Source organism: Coturnix japonica, chromosome 1, assembly GCF_001577835.2.
Source record: "Coturnix japonica isolate 7356 chromosome 1, Coturnix japonica 2.1, whole genome shotgun sequence".
NCBI lineage: Eukaryota > Metazoa > Chordata > Aves > Galliformes > Phasianidae > Coturnix > Coturnix japonica.
Genome location: NC_029516.1, coordinates 73,167,568 through 73,191,448, shown reverse-complemented (window position 1 = coordinate 73,191,448; position 23,881 = coordinate 73,167,568). Strand labels below are relative to the sequence as shown.

The 23,881-nt window shown below is 42.2% G+C and overlaps 1 protein-coding gene and 1 long non-coding RNA gene across 4 annotated transcripts in view; one reads left to right on the top strand and one right to left on the bottom strand.

Annotated features, from left to right (window-relative positions):
- Nucleotides 1-23,881, bottom strand: part of LSAMP (limbic system associated membrane protein) — a 909,725-nt gene that overhangs the window by 506,447 nt on the left and 379,397 nt on the right. The window lies entirely within an intron of this gene.
- On the top strand, nucleotides 4,139-9,864 carry LOC107320325. Of its 2 annotated transcripts, none has more exons than XR_001558220.2 (3): nucleotides 4,139-4,300; nucleotides 5,523-5,630; nucleotides 7,842-9,864. It is a non-coding gene; the product is annotated as an uncharacterized LOC107320325 (long non-coding RNA). The 2 variants fall into 2 exon arrangements; XR_001558222.2 differs by lacking the exon at nucleotides 7,842-9,864 and adding an exon at nucleotides 5,749-5,924.

Sequence of the window (23,881 nt, the reverse complement as noted above, 5' to 3'; positions counted from 1 at the left end):
TGCACTGAAGTGGTTCTGATTGTCGTTTTTGCTACACCCAGGACAATAAATGTCCCTATTCTACAAGGCATGTTACGTACCTGATTATTTAAATACCCCATTTACCGTTTCTCTTCTGGGTTCAGCACCTTTCATAGCCCCACACTATTAGTTAAGGAACTGTGCAACAAAGTAAACTAAACATCAGGAAAGGTGCTGCTCATATATACTAGTTTTATACCCAGTTATATTTAATTCATACAACTTCCCATTTAAATGAAGCTGAAGCACAGTTTCCTCCCTGCCAAAACAGTTTCACAACACAAAGGAACCATGGCTGAGTCCAAGAGAACCTGCAGCTGCTCTACGGAAAGATCTTCCTTTCTTTTTTGGAAGGTTCCCTTTTCCAACATGGCACAACTTCACTTTGATGGAAGTTTTTTATGTGGCTACTTCAGCTGGTTGTTTTCCTTTTTTTGGTCTCACTTTACATTTGAACGAACAGCTTCAACAAAAGGGTGGCAGAATGACAGAACTGCTTGTTAGAATGGGACCATGGAGGTCATTTATTCTCACCTCCCACTCAATATCACATCAAGCCAGCTATGGACTTGTTCATCCAGGTCTTGAGAATCCTCTGGAAGGGAGAGACCAAGACAATCTGGGTACCTTTTTCTATATAACATTATTCTCCAGGGAACATGTTTTCCTTCACAGCTCATCCAAACCCTACAACTTGTTTTCACTGCGCTGCTGTCTGTCATTTGCTTTTACTGGGAAGAGTCTGGCTTTGTTGTCGTTGCAGCTCTTTGTCAAGTAGCTGCCAGCTGGTGTCTGCTCAGCCCAGTGTCTCCTGAACACTGATCTGAACGAACACAAGTCCCTCAAGTATTCATCATAAGCCATGCACTCCTGTTTGCTATCTTGGTTGTCATCCACTGGACTCTCCTCAGTTTCTCAACATCCCCACACAATCAGGAAGCCCAAACTGGATGCATTACCCTGATTCAGCATCAGCACTGATGCAAAAGGTAAAATGAAAACCTCTGCTAGGCTGCTGATGGGGGAAATGGAACTACCTGATATCACTTCAGACTGCTAAGGAGGACATGTGACACACAAAACCTTCACACCTTTGTTCTTTCTATCAGCTCCTCTCCTGGAAAGGGCTGTTGCTTACAAGATGAAATATATTTACAAATTAATTAACTCTGGCCAGTGACTGAAGAATTAGATTTCCACTAACAGGAATTCTGTCTGAGTGATGGATACACAGAACACTGGAGGAATAAAATAGCAGCCCCTCTTGCTTCCCAAATCTGAATGCTCAGCAATCACGCAGCCTTTCCCTTCATCAGTCTTTTTTCTCTACACTGTCAACCCTTCTTTTCTAAAGCCAATAGAATTTGCTTTAGCAGATGAAGGTACGTGTGTAGCGAGGATAGTATTTGATCTCTGAAAACAGCTCATCAACTCATTAAATAGACAGAGGCCTATTACACAACAGAACTGTGAAAGGCAAAGAGGAGTTGGTGGTGAGGACAGAAGGATGGGATTAGCTGAGGGTATGACCGCAGCCTCTGCTGCATAAAACAGTTTCTGATTTCAAGACCTGAAGCGGGGCCAAGCTTGTGTTGAAGAGATCACAATGCAAGCTGCATATTATGTGAGCTGAAAGTTTCATCTTGTTCTTTCTCATGTAAAACACAAGCTGCATGTCAGAAGGGTTGTACTTGCAAAGTTAAGGGATGCTACGGAAGACCGGTTTGCACACGACAGTGGAGGAAGGAGACTTTCCTGATGGTATTGGCACCTCTGAACATAATCTTGTGGTGCAATGAAACATTATAGAACAAAGGTTACTCCTGGAAACAGACGCTGCAGAATTCAGACTTGGCGGAAAGGCAGAGGCTCATGGCCCAATGTGTTACTCAGTCATGCAATAAAGCTTTAGGTGGAAAGCAATGCAGAAGAGTCCTTCACTACACTGCTGCTTTTGTGTGCTTCCTCTCTGAGTGGAAAGCCTTCATGAGCCTGAAACTCAACAAAGCAGGAAAGAGGCCTGGACAACTCAAGCCATCAGCACTTAATTTAGAGTGGACCTTACAGAGCAATGACATTCCAAGGATAGAAAGTGATTACAAATAAAACGAACTGCGCTTGCTTTGAAGAACCAACAGAACAACAACAGAATTCCAAATCCATTTGGCAAAGAGAAGGTTCATTATTTAGGGGAATTAATTTCATACTCAAAGTCATCAAGTGTTGGTTGGACTGTACATCTAACAATTATGGAGGTTTGTTTATATCAGCTACAGAACTAATAACTTCTGAGGCACTTTTTCAAGAGCTGTGGTTGCTGTCATAGTTTCCTGACCAAACTTAAATGTTAGTGATTAGCCCTTTCCCTCTGTAAGATCTCTTTATCATTTGAAATCATACAATGATTTCTCCGTATTTCCTATTTTATATTGTTAGGAGAAGTCAAAATATGTTATGAGAGCTGTTATATCCTACATCAGAGCTGGGCAATGAGACTTTTTTTAGCTATTATCCGTACTTCCTTATTGAATGAGCAATATTTGTGTATTATACTTTTTACATTTACAAAGGTCATTTAAAACAGCAGTTGGGTAGTCAGCATCTGACAAATAATAATGCTGAGCTGGAAATGGAGTGGACAGAAGGACTCAACTAAATGCCAGTATTCTGCAGTCTAATGAGTGAAGCAGCACGGTGCAGTAGATAAGGCTGACCTCAGAAATCCATAGCTGAATATAGTTAGGGAATGCTGTTCCCTTGGCACAGGAATTAGAAAAACAAACTTCAGTAAATCTAGTTGGAATTACTGTCTCCTTTTGCTCTCTCTGGCCCTCAGCTGGCAGTAACCAACTGTGGGGCAAGGAGTGAGTGCCATTCAGAGCTGAAATGCTGCAGGGCAGTCTGGAAGAACTGCTCACACAGCATCAAAGATGGTATATACTGTAGTATATACAGCATATAGTATTTTATAGAAATGACTTCAGATTAGAGCTAAGACTTACTAACCTGAGGCATTCCACAAGCACACGTACCACCAACAGCCTTTTTCTTCCCGTCAATTGAAGACAGAAAGCATTAGCACAAGAGCCCAGCACATGAAGACAAGGTGTAGAAAGGGATTTTCTGCAGGTTATGTCTCTAGAACTGTAAACACCCTAAAGCTTCAAGCTCTTGTGTAGGCAAGTCTTCAGTAGTTTCCAAACATCTTTACTACAAGTTAGGAGCCATAATTACCTAAAGTGAACTGGAAGCTGCTGCGCCCTGGCCTTTATCAGTGCCAGTCCCGGTGTGGCTGAATTAATTATATTGTTTGTGGGAACATTCTCCTTTGTTTCTCCAGAGTACCAGAGGTCATACAGTAAGACTAACAGAAAAACGAGACTCTTGACCCAGCTGTGGTAAAAATGTGCTGAGAGACACAAAATCCCATGCAAAGCCAGTGGCAGAAGTATGGAAATAAAGGAGGAAGACACTGAGTGGGTCTTTTCTGTAAAGGCTGTTAAAGACAGCTCACATGTCAGTGGACATGTGGGGCAGTGTAAATGTGTGGAGGGCATATCTCCTCTACCGAATGATGCAGGCAAGCTGGTAACAACAAAGAGAAGGCTGAGATACTTATTTTTTTTGCCTCTGTCTTCTCTGATAACTGCTCATCACACAGCCCTCAAATGCTTGGTTTGGTAGGAGGGGACTGGGGAAGCAACATCCCTCCCACTGTAAGCAAAGATCAGGTTTGTGACCACCTGAGGAACCTGAACATCCACAAGTCTGTGGGTCCCAATGAGATGCATCCCAGAGTCCTGAGGGAATTGGCTGATGTAGTCACCAAGCCAATTTGATATTTGAAAAGTCATGGCAATCAGGTAAAGTCCCTGCTGACTGAAAAAAAAGGCAACATCACACCATTCTTACGAAGAGTAAAAAGGACGACCTCAGGAGCTACCAACCTGTCAGTCTCACCTCTGTACCAGGAAAGATCATGGAGCAGATCCTCCTGAAAGCTATGCTGAGGCACATGGAAGGCAGGAAATCATATGGGAGAGCCAGCAAGGCTTCACCAAGGGCACATTCTGCTTGCTTTATGATGATGTCAATGCAACAATGGACAAGGGAAGGGCCGCTGATGTCATCTATCTGGACTTCAGTAAGGTCTTTGGCACAGTACCCCACAACACCTGTTCAACGGATGAAGAGCTGGCTGCAGGAACAAGTCCAGAGAATGGTGGTCAATGGCTCAGAGTTTGGATGGATATCAGTGGATATCTGGCATTCCCCAGGGGTAAGCACTGGGACTGATACTCTCTAATATCTTCATCAATTACATTGACAGTGGAGTTGAGTGCACCCTCAGCAAATTTGCTGATGATACCAAGCTGTGGGGATGCCCTCAAGGCCGAGAAAGCCAACCATATCCTGGGCTGCATCAAAAGAAGCGTGGCCAGCAGGTTGAGGGAGGTGATCCTGCCCCACTGCTCTGTGCTGGTGAGGCCTCACCTGGAGTACTGCATCCAGATGTGGAGTCCTCGATACAGGAAAGACATGGACCCGGAGCGTGTCCAGAGGAGGGCCACAAAAATGATCCATGGAATGGAACACCTCTCCTGTGAGGACAGGCTGAGAGAGCTGGGGCTGTTCAGCCTGGAGAAGGCTCCGAGGTGACCTGATAGCGGCCTTTCAGTATATAGAGGGGAGCCACAGGAAAGAAGGGGACAAACTCTTTGGCAGAGTCTGTGGTGACAGAACAAGGGGAAATGGTTTTTAGCTTAAAGAGGGTAGATTTAGGTTGATTATAAGGAAGAAGTATTTTACAGTGAGGGTGGTGAAGCACTGGAACAGGTTGCCCAAAGATGTAGTGGATGCCCTGTCCCTGGAGACCTTCAAGGTGAGGCTGGATCAGGCCCCACAATCTGATTTAGCTGTGCATGTCCCTGTTCATTGCAAGGGAGGTGGACTAGATGACTTTTACAGGTCCCTTCCAACTCTAAGGATTATAAGATTATAAGATAAGATTCCATGATTCTATGAAGCAAAGGAAACAATCATACTCTGTGGAGCAATGTTAAGTACTAACAGTTTGCATAGTGATGGACTAAGCCATCATTTGCAGAGGCTTCTGAGGAAGACAGGAAGAGATGGAAGTCTGATAGGCTGTCAGTGGTAGCTCATTATGTATTTTGACCATCAACCCCTTGTAGGGAGGGAAAAGCAGCCACCCAGCCAGGGCAGGTATATAATCTGATTGATGCTTCATAAGTGGCTTTCAAAAACTTGACTGAGCATGAAATCTCATCATTAAAGTTTATGTCCTGAGTGAGTGGGGAAAAGAGAAAAAGAAGGAAAGGGACCAAACCAAAGGGAACCAAAGCTGACAGGAGGATAGCAAATTTATATCTAGGCATCTACTTAAACATGATACCCAAAGCTAATCAGCCAACACCAAAACGGCTTCCTGGTTCCAACAAAAAATAAAGGAAAGGCTCTCTCTCTTTTTCCCTCTGCAGAAACATAAAAGTAACTGAGAGCAATAAAATCAGAACCCGTGGCATCCCTAGAACTCAGGTACCTGCTCTGTTTCACCAAGAAGTCTTAAAGCACTGCACAATAAACAGGTACAAATAATCTGCTGGAACCGTATCTCTAAATATCATGCTTAACCCTCTGCAGTTCTGTGGTTATGCAGAAAGCATGTGCTGCTTTCTATGTCCTCGCTTTCTGTCTGCCTAATAGGAACTGGGTGGGAGCTGAACCCAACAACTAAATAAGGGCTGCTAAAGCTTCAGGAAAACAAAAGCCTATCAAGATCACAAACTACTCTCACATATCTAAGTCCCAAAGGACCAGGGGAACATTGGAATATTTCAGCAATGTTCGTTCCGATGTGAAAACAAATTGGTCTGCTTTGCTTTCCTCCCCTTTTGTGGTTTTTTTTTTTGTGTGTGTGTGCAATTATTCTAGCTAATGAGTTTACTGGCAGAAATGTTCACAGAAACAGCAAATTTTAGCAGCCATTGGAGATTATTTGTGAAGAGTGAATTTCAAATTCTTAATCATAAGCATTTGCAGCAAAAATGCGCTTCAAAGGACTAGGCCCATCCCATCAGGGACTAGCGCTACTCTAGGTAACCAGTGTGTGCAATCAGAGCTCATCAGTCAGATCTGATTTCAAATATTCACAATAAATAGATCATAGACAAGCTGTAAGTCAAAAATTATTCATGGAAATTATTTGACAAATGATTTTGAATGCTGAATTATTCAAGAAGATCACACAATGTTCACAGACAATTCCCAGAGAGAAAGAAGGGTAACATTTGTTTTGTAAGTCTGTGATTGATTCTTCATCCAAAGCTGCTCAAAACACCCTTGTGAATAAAGTTAGCTTCAGCCTCATAGTGGCTATCTAAAACATGAACATTTGAAGGGCCTCTTTTCAGGAGAAGGTGCTGATTTGTGGGTTCTGTCTTTGCAATTAACCAAGCAAACACCCTCCATTAGTGTTTCCAGGAGAAAGAGAACATGGGTCCATGTAGGGCACCAGTCGGAGCTAACAACAGCAGTATCTCTGCCAACAATTCACAATACTGAGCAACTTTTAGTGACCCAGAATCACTTCTAGTATTTGGACATAGTAACGATTTTTTACAAGGCTGGAAAGGTTATTCTGCTCACTGCCCAGTCACACTGTGCCCACATGTTATTGCTCCTTCTGAGTGGTTCAAAGAAAGACCCAGTTACCCCGCTCACCATTTCACCATTAATATACATAAAAAGAAAAATAACCTGCCTAGCCAATACAGTGGAGCACTCACAGAAGCAGACTCCATATAAGGATGTGGGTTTAAACAGCCCTGCTGGCTGTCAAGAATGCTATATCAAATGAGTGACATGTGATGATCGCCATTTTATGTTTATTGTTATGTTACTTCTAAAAGGCAGCATCACGCTTAGCATCTCATCGTGACTCTATCATTATCTTTGAGCATCACCCACCCAGAACCTGCCTCTGCACCTGAAGACTTGGGTAAAGAAGAGTCATAAGCATAGCACTGAGGTTCAAGAATTTGTAGGAGTACAAGGGTGAAAAAAACAAGAACTGCTTGTTTAGTCTAGGAAAACCTGAGGTATGACATGATAACAGTCTCTCATTATGTAAAATGTAGCAAAAACGATGGTGATCAATTGTTCTCCATGTCTGCTGAGGATAGAACAGGAGGTAATTAATTTAATTTGCAACAGAACAGAATTAGATAAGATATTCAAAAGAAATTTCTATCTGCAAGAATAAGAACTAGAAGTTCGCTCTACCTCGGGCTGTTATACAATCTCTCTGCCAGGAGTTTCTGGTTTTTAAGGTTAGACAAACTTTTGTCAGAAATGACCCAAGCAGATTAATCCCCCTGAAGCTACAGGGGGAAACTTATGGAGAGCACAGCACTCTAATGATTTAAGCTCTGCTCTAGTGAAAGTTTCAATCATCCACGAGACCCACAAGTACCCCCAAACTGTGCCCTCCCCAAAACACAGGGAGAGGATTTCCAGATGCAATGCAGTACAAATGGTCGCCTTGCCACCAAAGAAAAAGTGCCTACCGCAGAGTTTGGAAATGAATTAGATCTATCTACAGGATAATTTAAATGTAATTTCTTCATGATTTAAAATAAGAGAACGTTTTACAGAAGCACGTATTCATTCCTCAGTGCGTGAATGAACAGAGGTACCTTAGACCTAGGAAAAAAGATTAAGCTGAAGAGAATGAAAGATTACAACTCTTATACAACTCACGTCCTTTTCAATTTTATATATTTATTTTTTCCTCATAGATTTAAGCACTCATGCACAGGAGACTCCAGATAGGCTGCAACTACTGCTCACAGTGTTATTGTGCCTGTGCTCAGGTGACTGCTGTTCTGAAGAGCCATTTGCCAGCACACCCACCCCGGTTAAGACTTTTCAACAGACTTCTAAAAACTCTTATCTCCCTTCGAACACAGAACATCTCAGGTTGCCATGGTAACACTGCATTCTGCTTCTCCAACAACCAGAACACTGCTTTTAGATCTTCTCCCTTACGCAAGCCTACGTAAGTCAAGGCTCTCCAGTCTACAAGACCAAACAGAGTTGCAAGCTCCCAAGTTTTGCCTCTCTCAGGCTCTGATATTTATGAACTCACTTGCATGCCCACTAAGAAAAGCACTGTGCCCACGTTTCCTGCCCTCTGAATCTCCTCTCTTCCATCAAGACAACAATGTTTTATACATTCCCATGGACCACAGGAATTTATTCATTGGGTTTGCAGCCTTTCTTCATTTGGATCACATCTCAGCCTTTACTTGTTATTTGTGAACACATACATCTTTACAGATGTTGGAGAGACTAGCTCTAAGGCCGGTAGACTAGATAAGCTAAAAATAAAGCACAACCAACAAGAACTCCTTACAGGAATATGTTTATCTGGAACAAAAGAGGAAACACTTCAAAGCCTGGAACTTCATGCCACTCCGTAAGCTAGGCAGAAAAACATCTTTCTTGCCCTGCTTTGTAACTACCTGCACTCCTCTAGTCCTTGCTGCAAGGAAAGAGAAGCAGAGACGAAGTGCAAGCAAACAGGTGGCAACACAGCCCTTCTCACACAGTGTTCTCTTTGAAAATTTCCACCCTCACCTAAAAACAAGTACATCCTGGTTTATGGAGAGTGTTACAAGTAGAATCCCACAGCCTCTGAGGGCTCTCATGAGCAATATACTTCTGATCAACTCATTTCTGCCTTGGGTCAGAGGTACTCTGCCTCTGTGTGAAACAGCTGCTCTTGCTGGATTCCCGTAGACCTGAGCATTCCTGCCTCATTTCTGCACAAGTCAGGTGATGCTTCTATAAAGCTGTTCTTCTCTGCCTCCCTGCTTGCACCCTCCATCTCCCCACTAGCATTTCCAGGTGGTGAATCAAGCAATCAGATCCACAGGAAAGAAATAGGGGAGAAGATAGATTGCCTCCACAATTCCTCTGTTTCTCAGACTTCTGGTTTTACTCCTGCTTCACCCTTAGGCCAAAAGCTCTGCCTAGTTCTGAGGTAAGATGCTGCGGTCCTTAACTCTCAGATCTAGTTTAGTTCACCTTTTCAGATTCAACAGCGGAATGAGTTTTGAAAACTAAGCTAAAGATTCCACCCTTTTATTGACATTTGTTGAGACCAATACTGTACAAATTGTATGGAACAGCAGTAAATGCCAAATCTGGCCACCACAACCTTGTCTGCTCAGTCAACCACCTGCTTCGATATTAGGTTTAATTGAACTAGTAGCAATTTTCCTGTAAGCGTTTTCACAATGCTTTAGACAATGCTTCTGACTGCTTCCTGGCTTAATAGGTAAAATGTTGTTCTCCCTGCAGTAATTACAGGTTCTATAGTACTTTGAGAAGAACTGCAGCGGACAATACATGAACACTTCAATGCTGTGATCATACGATGAGCCTTGCAGTGACTTCTGGGTGACAAGGTTTAATGCCACAATAGTAAGGGAATGACTGATAACATTTGCATGTACTGTTCTTGTACGTTACTGCATGGCTGCAGGAAGCTGGAAGGAAATAAGGTTCCTAAAATAGTCTTCATAATTAATTAATTGTGTTACAGAACCAGAAGCAGTCCTCCACTGTGGCTATCTAACTGCTGAAGACTACAGACAAGCTGGCATGTGGGATGGCTGGAAGGAGCGAATGATTTATATAGCAGATCTTGGTAAAATTTCAGTGATATTAATACTTGACAAGCGAGGTACTTCTGCTCTTAGCACCACGTCTGTCAGGCTTGAGTGTTTCACAGCCAGTTCACTCTTAACTGGAACGTTCCTGCGATGGCAAAATCTTAAGCACAGTTTTGGGAAGCAAAGATGGTCCATAGGCAAGAGAGATATGGGACATGCAAGTGACACACAGGGAACATCAGGTGCTGGAAACTCTTCAGGTTTACCTTGCTAGACTAAAATATAATACATCAGCTAGGATAAAAGATGCTGGAGAAATACACAGTACTGTGTTTTCATTATACTGAAAACAATGGCTCTGGTTTTGGCTCAAGTCAAATCAGTTCTCATTTCAAAGACAGCACACACCAAATATCTTAGATACAAGTGATGGTCTGCAGGCATTTGAACTCCTTCCTAACTCTAGAAGTGTGTGAAGTTGCCTGTACTCTCATCTGTTTGCCCAGCCAGTGGCTCCTCTTTGGCTCTAAAAAAGGCTACAAGATACTCATTACTATTCACATGGAATTACTAGCCTTTGGTACTTGCTTGGGTTCCTCCTTTACAGTTGTTTTCCTTTACACCACTGTTCATTTGCTTCAAGCAATTCTGAATCTTAAAACATTCCCCAGAGTCTTCTGATTCTATATATTTGTTTAAAAACCTTGAAAGAAAAAAGAACAACAATAAAACTATCTGCTGAAGTTAACTATTACCACGTAAATCCCCTTTGGCTCAAACATGGATTTTTCGAGCTGAATAGAGAATACAGAAGGAAAGTGGGAAGTGGAACAGGATTGTTAAAAGATCTAAGGCAAACAAGCAGGTCTTTGACACACGATGAATTTATACGAATTTCTTCTCTTAAAATCTCCAGGGCCGCAGAAATCAAATACAAATGCATATATAGTTGCTGTAGCCAAATGACCACTTTGGAAAGACAACAAGGACAAAAAGTGACAGTAAATCTTACTCAGAGGCTGAGAGCTCAGAGTCATTCAGCATTTCCCTCCATCATGGAATGAAGGACCAGAAATAACTCTACGGAGAGCTTTAACATTCAGGAGAATTTACAGTGCAGAGTAGCTCCTAGAGAGCTGAAGGGGAAAACAGCTTGAGACCCCTACCCCTACTCCTGTACTTTTGCCCACAGAGGATTCATTGGATTTTTGTCCTAATTTTCCTTTTTCTTTTCCACAGTGCAGTCAAGGAAAAGAGAACGAAGAAAATGCTAGTGAGCTACAATAAACAAAAGTCTCTCCTTCCTAGTTCCTTCTCTTCAACTGTTATGCACCACCATTCACACCATCTGAGAGATTAAATTGGACCAAGAATTTTCTCATGAGCAGTAAGCACTTCTTCCAGATCTAACTTTCATCCCTTGCCTATGTATTTTTGCTCGTTTTGCATGCCCACCAGCAATGGTACTGACATCAAATGTCTCACTTTGCTGTATACCTTGCTTTATGGGTGTATAATAGCACTTATTTCAGGTGGAGCTATTCCAGATTCTCTCTTATATATGAGTACTTCTGACTGTAGTGTGAGACAAAATATATGCGGGATCATCTTCTGGACCTTCCTAACTGCAACACTTAATGTGGTACAAAATATCCCACGTGTACCTCATGCTCGGTATCTTCTAGAGGTAAGCAAACCTTTCACCTTTGGCTTCCTGTGGCCCCTCCTCAGCCTTTCATGAAGCATAACTGCTCTTACTGTCGGGTTCCCATACTTCAGGCACAGCCCTCTCTTGATGGAAGCAGATAAGCCCCAGGGCTGCTGGAGAGCTGTAAGGTTAGTAATTACATTGGCCTCTCCTTTAGCATCTCCTCTCTTGTAGCTGAGAGGGAGGTGTGAACTTCAACAAATCACTGAGTTGCACGATCGCCATGGAAACCAGGGATGAGCACCTCTTGTGATGAAGACAAATGACTGGTGAGAGGGTATTTTTTCCCCCTTATTGTTTTGCATTAAATACCTAAAACTTTAGATCTGAAACAAGTCAGGAATGTTAAACAGATGTATAGCAACAGCTCAGAGCAATTGCATAAAGAACAGTTGATGCACTCAAAAAAGGGCTTTCACAAGCACTCTCAGAATCTCATACCATCTGAAAGACGTACAGGATAATTTTGGTACACAGGATGGCCCCAGTCTAAAGAGAAGAGGGGGCTGCAGAGCAGCAATGCTTTTGGTGTGTTTGAGCTCTTTCAGTTTCCCGTGGAATTTCACATTCTTGATATGGTGCAGCATAAGGTGTGAGCAGGTGTTCACAACCCACAAGTCACTAAGACAGCTCATGTGGGGGCAGGCAGCACTGTCATGTTATTTCACTGGAAAACAATTAAGTAGAAAATAAAGTTTCCTTTCACTAGGAAGGCGCAATGGCTTGTCTAGTTTTTGTGCCCTAATGCTCCATACATTTCCTCATGTTCTCACACCTAACTGTAGGAATTTCCCATGTCTTCCTCATAGGAATCCAATAGAAATCTCCAATGTGCAAAGAGATGACCTTCATTATTGACAATAGGAGCAGTGTATTTCAGCAGATAAGGAGTAGTGCTGTGGCACTCCTGTTTCAAGAAGAAACTCTGCTCCATTGCACAAAATATTCTTTATGCCTTATAAGAAGAAACTAAGGCCCACCTGAAAATACAAAATAACTAGAATTGCAACACAGGGAAAAGATGAAAAGGAAGAATAATAATGTATTTATTTATTTTACTTTGCAAGCTTGTACCTTATTTATCCAAGAGGCACTTCAATGTTTTCCCAAGGTCTCAGATAAAGTACATGCCTGCAGCTGAAACGGAACCCTTAAGTCTTGTCTCCTGTTGCCTTAATTACATAATTAGCATCTTTATGTAAGGTAGCTGTCACTAACACGTAGTTCAACACACGACAGTACCTAAATAAATGGAAGTACCATATGCTGGCACACCACAGGTGCATGCCCTTCAGAGTCCAACAAAACTAGTGTGTTAGCAAGAAAGTGTAGCTACAGCAGTGAGGTTCTCTACATTTAACAATTCGACTCAACAGAAACAAAATGGAATTTCCCACCAGAATATCACTCTTCCATAAATAGGCTTTGTCTTGTCCCTGGCTTTGCATGTATGAAGATATGTTGTGAATTCTTACTGTAGTAAAAGCTCCTGCTGTTCACTTTCTCTGAGCTTCCAGTATCAACACTTCCACCTGAGTTTCCAGGTGACAGAGCCTTGGGGAACCTGCCTGGTTCTTTCTCACCATGATTTGCAGATCTCCCTGAGCAATCATGTGTTCCATTTCCTCCGTGCACTGTTTGGCATTTCTGTTTTGGTTTGTTTTGTTTTTCTCAGGGGGAGGTTCCTTACTTAGCAGTTGTGATAACTGCACTTAGAACATGAACTTTCCAGGTAATTTAAGGTCAGAACGGGGAAGAAATACTAGTAAGCCTAAAAGGAGTTACGGAAAATACAACACAAGCAACTTAACACCCATCACAACCACAAGTGTTACAGTTACAGTACGTAAGGAGCAGCATGTGTAGAACAAAACAACCCTCAGTGCCGTGGCTACTGACCTGTCCTGCATGGACATGTATTACCTGAAGACACAAAGTCTTGCAGAGAAACCAACATCTAAGTGATTAGTGCAAAAATACTGTTCCACAAATGTGTGCACGTGACACAAAGTAACTTCAGTCATCTGCTCACTCACAGCAAGTGCACCAGCCTAAGAATTCCCTGATAGGAGTCTTCATGATAAGTTACTTCATGAGAAGACAGGAAATTTCTGAATTCATTAAAAACTGTATGAGAGAAGTGCAATATTCCCTGCAAGAACAACATCACTGTGTGATCTAGGAGTACAGTGACCAGCAAGTATAATAAGACTCAGTGAACTGATGGAAAACACATTATTAGTTAAGGATTATTGCAAAGCCAGTAATATGTTTATGGGCGTTAGCCAGCAAGTAGCTCTGAACAACAACTATGAGAAAATCTTGGACTTGTCAAATCAATTCTCCTCATCCACCAGTTCTCACAAATCCAAACCACAACAGGCAACAATGACAGGGTGGGAGAGGTCTTCATATACCAAGACATCTCTCTAAAAGGCAGATCCCCACAAGCCTTTCCAGCCTTCTGAAATGAAGTAATAACTAGAAAACAGTAATATATTGAAGGTCCACTGAAATCTATGAAGATTTGTCTCTGCTTGAATTGGTTCAACGCATGGCCAGTGATTAACTTCCATGCCAGCTGTGCTCTGCAACAGACGAGTATTTTCTCTGGCCATGTGTCTGGTCCATCAGTATGGGAACAGCTTTCGTCATACCACTGCTTTAACTGATTTAGACATGACTGCATGTTATAATGCTAAGAGGGAGAAGCAGAATAATCCAAGGAATAACACCTGAAGCAGGGTCAGGGACTTTGTTCTACCAGATGCCGACTCATTCTCTAAGAGGAATGAGGAAAACAAGAAAACACCAATTTCATCCCAATGTTGCAAGCTGTTTGCTGCTGACAGCTTTACAGATCATCCACCTTCTGGGACATGCCTATACAGCCACTAAGGCAGACAGAGCTGAGCCCAGACCCCAAAAAGTTGCGACAAGAAAGCAGATATATTGTAACTTCATGTAAAAAGACCAAACTCCATGTTGCTCAAGACAAACTCTTACCAGCCTGCAGAAAACTGGACAAATATTATAGCTTTATGCCATTGGCAGCATTCCATTTTGTGGACTCTTAGGTGTCAGCTGTGCTAAAGCCCATAAATGAATGACAAAGCACCTTTTCCAAAGTGATTCTGACAGCAAGGTCTGAGCAAATCCCTTCTCTCCAGATTTCCAATTTAGAAGCATCCATGACCTCCGTGTTCTGGAGCTCTGGAACTTGCTCTTCCAGTTGCATATCCAGCAAGACCAGAAAGATGGAAAGGATGTGTTGGGGGGACCCAGGAACTCCAAAAAACAGTAATTCACATGACTTGGATTGCCTTGTGCTAACACAGGGTTTGATTCAGACATCAGGTTTGATTTTTGGATGGTCCTGTGTGGAGTCAGGAATTGAACTCACTGACCTTTGGGGGCTTCTTTCAACTCAGGATATTCCATAGTTCTACACTTCTAGCAGACTGGGCCTACTTCTGTCACATAAAAACAAAGGGGTTCACTACAAACACCAAAATATTATTGCTTCTTTGTTTTACCTTAGGGTAAAATACTCATTTTCTGTGGAAACAGTCAGTGGAAATATTGTAATATTTGCCTGCACAAGCAATCACCATATTGTTCTAATAGGAATTTATAGCAACCTGAAAAATGAGAGAGTCCCAAAGCACTTCAGCAGTATTCTCAACTACCTGCCCAGGCAGAGCTAAATGGTTTGACAATCACACAGAGGATGTACGGAGGAGTCGGGGTACAATCCATGCCTCCCAGTGCCAGAGCTCTTTGGGGCTTTAATTACAACATCATGCTGAAATCTGAAAAAAAATACTAGCCAGATTGCTCACAGGCTAAAAAGAGAGCATACAATGGCAGCAGCTCCACAACCACCTGTCCCTGAGTCCTGCCTTGTGTATATGGAGCCCAGATGTTCCCTTGGCATGGGTCACTTTTCTTCAGACAGGTACAACACCTTTAACACTCACTCCCTCACACCACACATACTACAGAAGGCCGAAGTGGATCACAACCAGGTCCTTTTCTCTTTGATCGCTTCTGCCTGTGAGTTGGTTTAATATGCACTAGGCAGCCCCTCTCCTTGCAGTTCATTTTCCGGCTTGCTCCCAGCTATGCCCTGTTGTTTAGACACTTTGATGCACTGGCGTCTACGAACTGCTTGCCAGAAGCACCCACACAAGCAGACACATTTCCAGACCTCAAAAGACTGACCTCGAGACATTTTTTTTCTTAAAATTGACATTTTAAGAGAGTACCAGAAGCAGGAGCCCTGCATAGTGTGCTGCATTGCCATGCTTGTATACTGAGAGATTTAAAGGGACAGCAGAATGCTGAAAGCAACCCTTTACCAGCCCATCTCAACACTTAATTTTCTGCTTGCCATTTGCTAGCTCAGGTCGAGATGCTCCCACTTAGTCAGTCCTTCTCACTGGACTTAATTAAGTGCTGGGAGTTATAAATAACCGTGCTGAAGGATCAGTCTTGTTTAAAATTAAAGTCCATTAAAAAAATAAAATAAAAATCTGGACTATTCATATTATCACATGGAAATCTACTATATGTTTTTTTTTCCCTTTTTTAATGAGAAAATATGCAGATTGAGCCACTCGAGAGTCTTCTTTTTCTGCAGCTTTGATATCAATTTTAAAACTGAAAAGAAAAATAAAGTTTTGAAGTGAAGAAACTTCACTGCTGCCACCAAAACTTATTTGGGCTTCGACTGGAAGAAAAGCAGTTTCAGAACTACTCCTCCCCTCATCTCTTCATCACAAGAATGATGATCTTTTCTTGAACATAAATGTTATTTGGTAGCGTTTTCAACCTACACAACTCTCAATTCTGCTACTACACGAGGTCTGAGAACAAGAGAGAAAACAGCTTGCTACAGGGAAACAAACTAATCTACCCCAGTTAATAACCTCAACAAAAACTACAGCAACAGCACAAGTTTAGAGAGAATATTGGACTTCAGTTCCCATAACGATCCCAGAGGAATTAATACCATCATAGAATCATAGAATGGCCTGGGTTGAAAAGGACCACAATGATCCATTGAGTTTCAACCCCCTGCTATATGCAGGGTCACCAACCAGCAGACCAGGCTGCCCAGAGCCACATCCAGCCTGGCCTTGAATGCCTCCAGGGATGAGGCATCCACAGCCTCCTTGGGCAACCTGTTCCAGTGCGTCACCACCTTCTGTGTGAAAAACTTCCTCCTAGTATCTAACCTGAACCTCTCCTGTCTTAGTTTAAAACCATTCCCCCTTGTCCTATCTCTATCCACCCTTGTAAACAGTCGTTCTCCCTCCGGTTCATACACTCCTTTCAAATACTGGAATCATCTGAGACTTATATTTTGAAGCAACCATTCTGAAGCTCCATTCAAGTAGCAAATTGCCGCCAAGTCAAAAAATTATTAACCGTGCCCTAAAAATCATAACGCAACTTAATAAAATCAACTTCTTTCTAATTTTCCCTCTGTAAATGTGATGTCGGGATTGAGATTATAAATGCATTCTACGTATTTCCAGATATGTTCCTGCAACCAGAACAGCAGGAAACCATTTTTTATTCTGTGTATTTTAAACAAATAAAGAGGGCTGAAGTTCGCACAAAATCTTGTCATCTGCTGCTGCTGCTCAGGGCAGAGGGATGCTCACGAGGCTCATCATAAATTCAGGGACTGGCAACATGACGCCAACAGAAAGCTGCTGCTTTATAGACACTGCTTGGCTGGAGAATGGAGCAGGGTATCTGGCACCACTGGAGATGCTTCCCAGACCACCTCAGGGCATAGCACTGCCTCTTGGGGAGTGCAAATATATGAATGTGGATGCTACATCCTTCTGCCTTGGTGAGCCATTGCTCACCCTCCTGAGCTGAGCCAACACAGAAGGAGCAGCGCTCAAGCTGCCAGGGAACAGCAGGCTCAGATTTTGCCAGAAGCAAAAAAACCCCACAACAATTCAGCAAGGAAGAAAACGATCCCCTCTTTCATCTTCCCCTGGGCTTGCTTACAACTTCTCTCAACCACTTAGAGAAGCCAGGCTCCCAGGGACAGAAATACCAATATAATCTCAGTCCCTGAAACGTGAAGGCTATCTTCCCAAGTGTCAGGGGGAAAGAGCATTCCAGCCATTGTGAGAGCTGGTGATAATTCTTGCTCCCAGGCCATTTGTAATGATGTCTCATTTTCTTCCGGTGCCTTATAACTTCTCTATTATCCACTGGCACCGCAGCTGTTGATTTCTTGTTTTCTCTGACAGAACTGTGCAGAGACTTCTTAAAGCCAGTGCCTCCCCACAAGGGTGTTATTTTTCTTGGGGGGGGGGGGGAAGGGGTTGCCAGAAAAAACAACCACAGATTATTCCTGAATTGCAGCACTGAGGTTTCATAATCGCCATCAAAGAAATATTAATGTAATAGAAGGTACATCTACAACTGGACCCCTCACACAAGCTATGTGTAACATACTCCCCATAATAAGGAGCTCTGCTTTGAACCAAGGCATCAGCCTTAATAAGCTGTGCTACTCCCGCTGTTGCTTCTAAGAGGCTGCTCGGACACCTCGTTAAATACCTTTTTTTTTTTTTCTGGGGTTTGAAATCTAGTAAAGCTAACTGCATTCTGCTGTGAAAATGACAGGCTCGCCACCACAGCTTAGGAGTAATTGCTGGAGAGGGGATTTCATTTCATTAAAATTTGCATTTTTGTTTTTATCGTGTTTCCTATTATTTTTCTTAGCAGTGCACCTAGCTGGAGAACGCAGTCCTCCTGCCAGTGCAGCCCATAGAACTGCTTACATTGGAGTGCTAGTGGAATGCAGCAGTCCCTCAGCAAGGGAAGCACGTAACAGTTTGGGCTAAAGAGAGAAAAAGGTTATTAGGGGCACTGTAACAGATCCTGCCACTCTTTTCATGCGGATTCACAGAGTTGTAGAATCCTTATGGTAGGAAAAGGCCTCTAAGATGCAATAGAACAATTACTTTCTTGCCCAAGCCATGTAGATGAGCCCCATCGGGCTCTGAGGTCCTTTGAGAAGAACAGGGTGATGCCACCTCTGCCAGATAGGACTAAAGTAGGTGCCCAGCAGAGAGCACCTCAGTCAACTTGAACACAGACCCTGGACACTCTGAGCTCTGCACATGGCTGGGCCCAAGCACTAGTGGAGTGAAAAAGTCTCCCCTGTAGATGCGATGAGCAGAGGATGGATCAGCAAGGTTATGACAGGTACAGAAAGATAGTAATGGCCTACTCAGATCAGGGCTTGAGTGATCACAACAATCCTAAGGAGAAAGTGCAGGCTCCTGTGCCATTGCCTCCAGATCACATCAACACTTCAGAAATAAAGACAGGGCTGGATGATTCAGTAACTCACACAAGCTGTTTCAGGCTCTAAAGAGTAGCAGATGCTGTTTCCTCTCCCTCTCCCCCTCTTTTAAATACAAAGAGCCCTGCAAAATCGTTCTCTCTGCTCAGAACAAATAGTTCATTAGCATTTGCCTTTATGAGAGTGGGAGAGTAGATTTTGTACCTTGTCTGATCAACGGTTGTGCCAATTTTTCAGGGCTGCCTTGCTGAAGCAAATGCAATAACATTTCATTATACAACCCCAAACCCAAAAGGATACTTAGTATGCACTGAACCAGCCATCAGCTGCACTGAAGGCTGCGCTGCTCTCCAACAGTGCCAGCAATCTCTTAAATCAAGAACTGGACGAAGGCTCGTCTAGTGTTAAGGGAGAGCACGGCCAAAGATAAATGTATTATGTCCAGCTTGGATGCTGACAAATTCAGTTTTCTTTGATTTAGCCTCCCCACCCAAAAAGAGAGAAAGGCAACATCAGCAACAGCTCCTATACTTCCCTGGTAGTTTGCAATTAAACACAGCTCCTCTGAGGGGGATGCTAGAAGAGTGGATAGGACTGCTACAGAATGAGCTTGAAATAATCAACATATTGTGACTGTACAGACAGACCCTGCAATGGCTGTGGAGGGAAACGGATGGGAAGACCAGACAGGAGGAAAGAAGCAGAGATGTGAAAAGGAACAGAAGAGAGGGAGATAAAGCAATAGGAAAATGAAAGCAAAAGTTTTGCAACATTGCCTATACTGGCTCTTTGGCAAAGGTTCTATGAACCCCAATGCACTGCTCTGCCTGGCCATTTCCAAAGATGGATTAGCAAATTAATGTAAGCAGAGCATAAAGTTGCTGACTGTGGTGGCGTTGAGTCACCTTGGGCCTCATCAGCATTGCTAAACATTGCCCGTAACCTTTCCATTATCATTGAGGGTCTGCACAGCACCAGGACCCAACTGCTCCAATAATTTCAATTACTTTCCCTGACAAATTTTATGTTTCATGTATTTTACTGGCCTGATAATTATGATTTCTCTCATTTCTCGCTATCGAGCTTAATGGGTTCCAGCATGAGTGTACGGTTTCAGAAATGAAGTTCCACTTGAATTCACAAGTTATTATCTACTTTCACTAATGGAATTGGAAAAAAGAGAAAGAGTGGGAAAGAGATAAAGGATGAGTAGAGAAGAGAGAGTAGAGAGGAAGTGAGACATGCACACACACACAAAAAAAAAAAAAGAAAAAAGACTAAAGAAAAGCAAGTTTACAAAGGGGAAAAAACAAGAGAGAAAGAGAGAACAGAGACTGAGTAAACACAAAGATGAAGTGGAAGGATGATGAAAAAACAACAAGGATGTATGGGAGAATGAGATAAAGACCAAGAGAGAGAAGACACAGAAAAATGGGTACACAAACAAATGAGAACGAGCTGCATAAGGATCAGCACAAATGAGTGATAAAAACAGTACATTAAGAGCATTAAAAATGCTTCTGTACTTGATGACTGAAGAGTTGATAGGTTATCTCAAATCATGGGTAAGCAGCAGAGATGTCAACTCTGCTCCTCCTCCTACTGACCACTGAGGAAATGATTAATATCCCCCCAAATAATCTCGCTGGCAATGGCAGATCTCCCAATTAGAGCTAGCTGGGAATTAATCTTGCAAAATGTGTTAGAGATTCTGAAGAGAAAAAGAAAAAAAAAAACAAAACCAGCCCTGCAAAGTCTGCTCCTTTTTCTATCATGGACCTGTCCTTCAAGAAGATTTAATAAAATTTGTTGTTTCTGCTGACCAAAGTTGTCCCTGCTCCTTCTTTCAATCAGCCCTGGTGTGTCAGAAGAGGTAGATTGAATGAGCCACAGCTATCATTATTTGTTCATCCTCATCAGAGCTGTTTAAAGAAGAAGAATAAAGCTGAAGTAGCGAAGCCAGGCATGGCCATACAGCAGTAACTGATATCTTCCTTTCCATTTGTGCCTCTGAAAAGCTCTGCCTATGATCAGATGTAAGGCCCGCATCTCCTCCTGCTTTACACAGGCACACAGCCTGAAAACACAGCCTGCTCTAACGTTGTAATGTTGTAAATCTAACTGATTTACAACAGTGATGTTACATGGGTGAGGGCAGGATTTGCCATTCCAACTTTTTGCCATTGCCCAAGGTGGGCAAGTGTATTTATCAGGAAAGCTTCTGAAGCTGAAAGCCAAAAAAAAGAAAAGATCTTTTCTGTAAACTACTAAAAAATGTGAAAAGAAAACAAACACCCCTTAACGCTGCTATTTTGACAGTGAAACATTTTAAAGAATTAATGACCCTCTTTACAAGAGATATTTATGGAGAGGATGTTCAAGGCTCCTACTCAAGCCCAAAGGCAAAAGGCAGAAACACAAATAACCTGGTTTGGGTTACAGCGCTTATTCAGGACGCAGACCATCTGCAACAGGGTTAATAACACTGGATAGAGAACATACATCCAGAATGCCATTGTACGCTGTCACTGTCATGGTTCACCAGCAGAAAAGTGTTGCTCTGAAAATCACTTACAAGCAAACCTTGAATGTCATGAGCTTGTAACAAGGCCTGCAGTAGGACAGGAAAATGAATACAATCAGTAGAACTGTAAAAAGAATCATAGAATTACCCAGGTTGGAAAAGACTTTGAAGATCATCAAGTCCAACTGCAGCCTAACCAGTACCCTAACTCTAAAAACCCTACACTAAATCATATCCCTGAGCACCACATCCAAACAGCTCTTAAACACATCCAGGGATGGCGATTCAACCACCTCCCTGGGGAGACTATTCCAGTACCTAAGAGATGCCTTACTTTAAAGATTCCTTCTTTACAATACCTGCAGATCCCTCTACACATACCATGGCACTTGGTCACACCTTAGAAGAATATCTACAGTTTTGCAACTTTTCTCCCAAATTTCTATAAGAGTAGCAAGGGAAGAAATTGAAATCCTTTTCAAGGCCCTCACATCAGCAACATTAATAAAGATTTTAACTGGTGTACCTGAAAAAAATAAATGAAATAAAAAATGGAAGAAATACCAAAAAGCTGAAACACCCATATTCTGAAGTCCAGCTGAGGCCAATTCACATATATAGTACACGGCCCAGTGATATGCCAAGGAGAGGTAATCAAGAATGAACATCTATCCCCTTGATGTACAACCCAAAGGATATACCACTGGGGTGCTATTTCTGCTCTCAGGATTTCTCCCTGAATGTGGTGAAATCCTTCACGCTACCAGAAACACATGTCTAGGCTTCTCAAGAAGACTTAAATACCACTAATTCTGGTTTTGGACTTCTCAATGGACTATCTTCTTAAACACAAACTTTTAGGTTCATCCAAAACCCTGTTGCTCCCACCAACAAAAAGACCCAGTAATTAACTTTTTTTAGTTATTATTACTCTTCACTTGTTCTTTGGTGCACTGTAGAAAGCAATAGCCCACCAATGCTGATACTCTTTCAGGGTTTATTTCCTACACTCAACGTACTGATGTTGAATAGGGTCTATAACAGCCAAGAGAGGGCTCCTTACCACTCATCTTCTTTAATCCTGACCTGTGTCCTGTCCCTCACTGGTTTGTCTATTAATTTAAGAATGAAAACCAGAAAGGAAGAATTCTGGTTAATAGGACTTTAAGTGCAGGAAGAGAAAGAAGCAGGAAGGGCTAGAATCACTTCCCTTACCTATAAACAAACTCTGCAGCTTCTCTGAGATTCAGACAACATCATGATTAGCATTTCCTTGAGTTTGATTAATCTGCACTGTTTATCTCCTTCCACCAGGAACCAACATAGTTGTTAATTTAGGTTCCCAGCCCAAGAGATTTACCCAGGCACGTTAACTTCTGAGGCTATAAGGGGAAAAGCTTTAAAATATTTAACAAGGTTGTCAACAGCACCTAAAGAACCTGCATAAAGGAAATGCATTCCCTATTCCTCCCATACTTTTCCCTGCACCAAAAGCTCTGAGTACACTATATTCTTCCCCACTCCAGGACTTCACCATCCTGCAAGCCTGTAAGGTATAAGTGTTCAAAGGAACCTGGCTATCTAAGTCCCATCAACTTCAGCAAGTAAATAGCATGGCTATTTACTTTAAAGGCTGTTTCACCTAGTTCAGGTCATGGAACGTATGTGCACCATACATTGAATGTGCTTATGAAGAACATTTTCCTCCTATTTTGACTCAGAAAATTTTATTAACAGAATGCCTATGAATTTGCAAAAGTTTCCTTCATTTCTCTGTCTGCTTCTAACAAAGTGGGACTTAAGGGATTTAAAACAAAATCACAGTTCTAGAAGACTGGTCTTACAGGGGAAGCAGCTTCATTCAGTATCCCTAAAGAACATAATTAACCTGAACAACAGATGACTAAAGTCAGTGCTGAGCTTCTAGGATAAAGATCTTCTAATTGGACAGAGATGGTATGTAAAGCATAAAGGTCTATTTCTATACCATCAAATGTAATTTACATGCTTGAACTTCTCTTTTGAGAGGTCAAAGGAATTCTTGATGAAACTACTTCATCAGCACCATAAAGCTGTTGCTTGGAGGACCAAAGAAGAGAATCTCTACTTATTGTGAACGTTTTAGAACCCTTCAGTACATATCAGCTATCAGGGTGACGGCAATTCATTATGGAGTTTGACTACTTGAACATGTCAAAAAGTAATTGATGATATGTGACATGTAGATTCAAAGAGGCTGTAGGACATCATCTGTCCCCACCTCCCCAGCTGACTTTGACAGAAGAAGGTATATATAAAAGAGTAAGAACACTGGTGCAAGATCAGAACACAGCTTTCCCCTCCTAACTGCAGAAAACATTGAGAGAAAAGGATCCATAACTACAGGTTATTTTAGACTAAGTTGGAAGGACGGAGTTTTAGCCTAACAGATCCCCAAATTAAAATCATAGAATCATAGAATTACCCAGGTTGGTAAAGACCTTGAAGATCATTAAGTCCAACCACAGCCTAAACATAGTACCCTAACTTTAAAAACCCTCTGCTAAATCATGTCCCTGAGTACCACATCCAAATGGCTCTTAAAC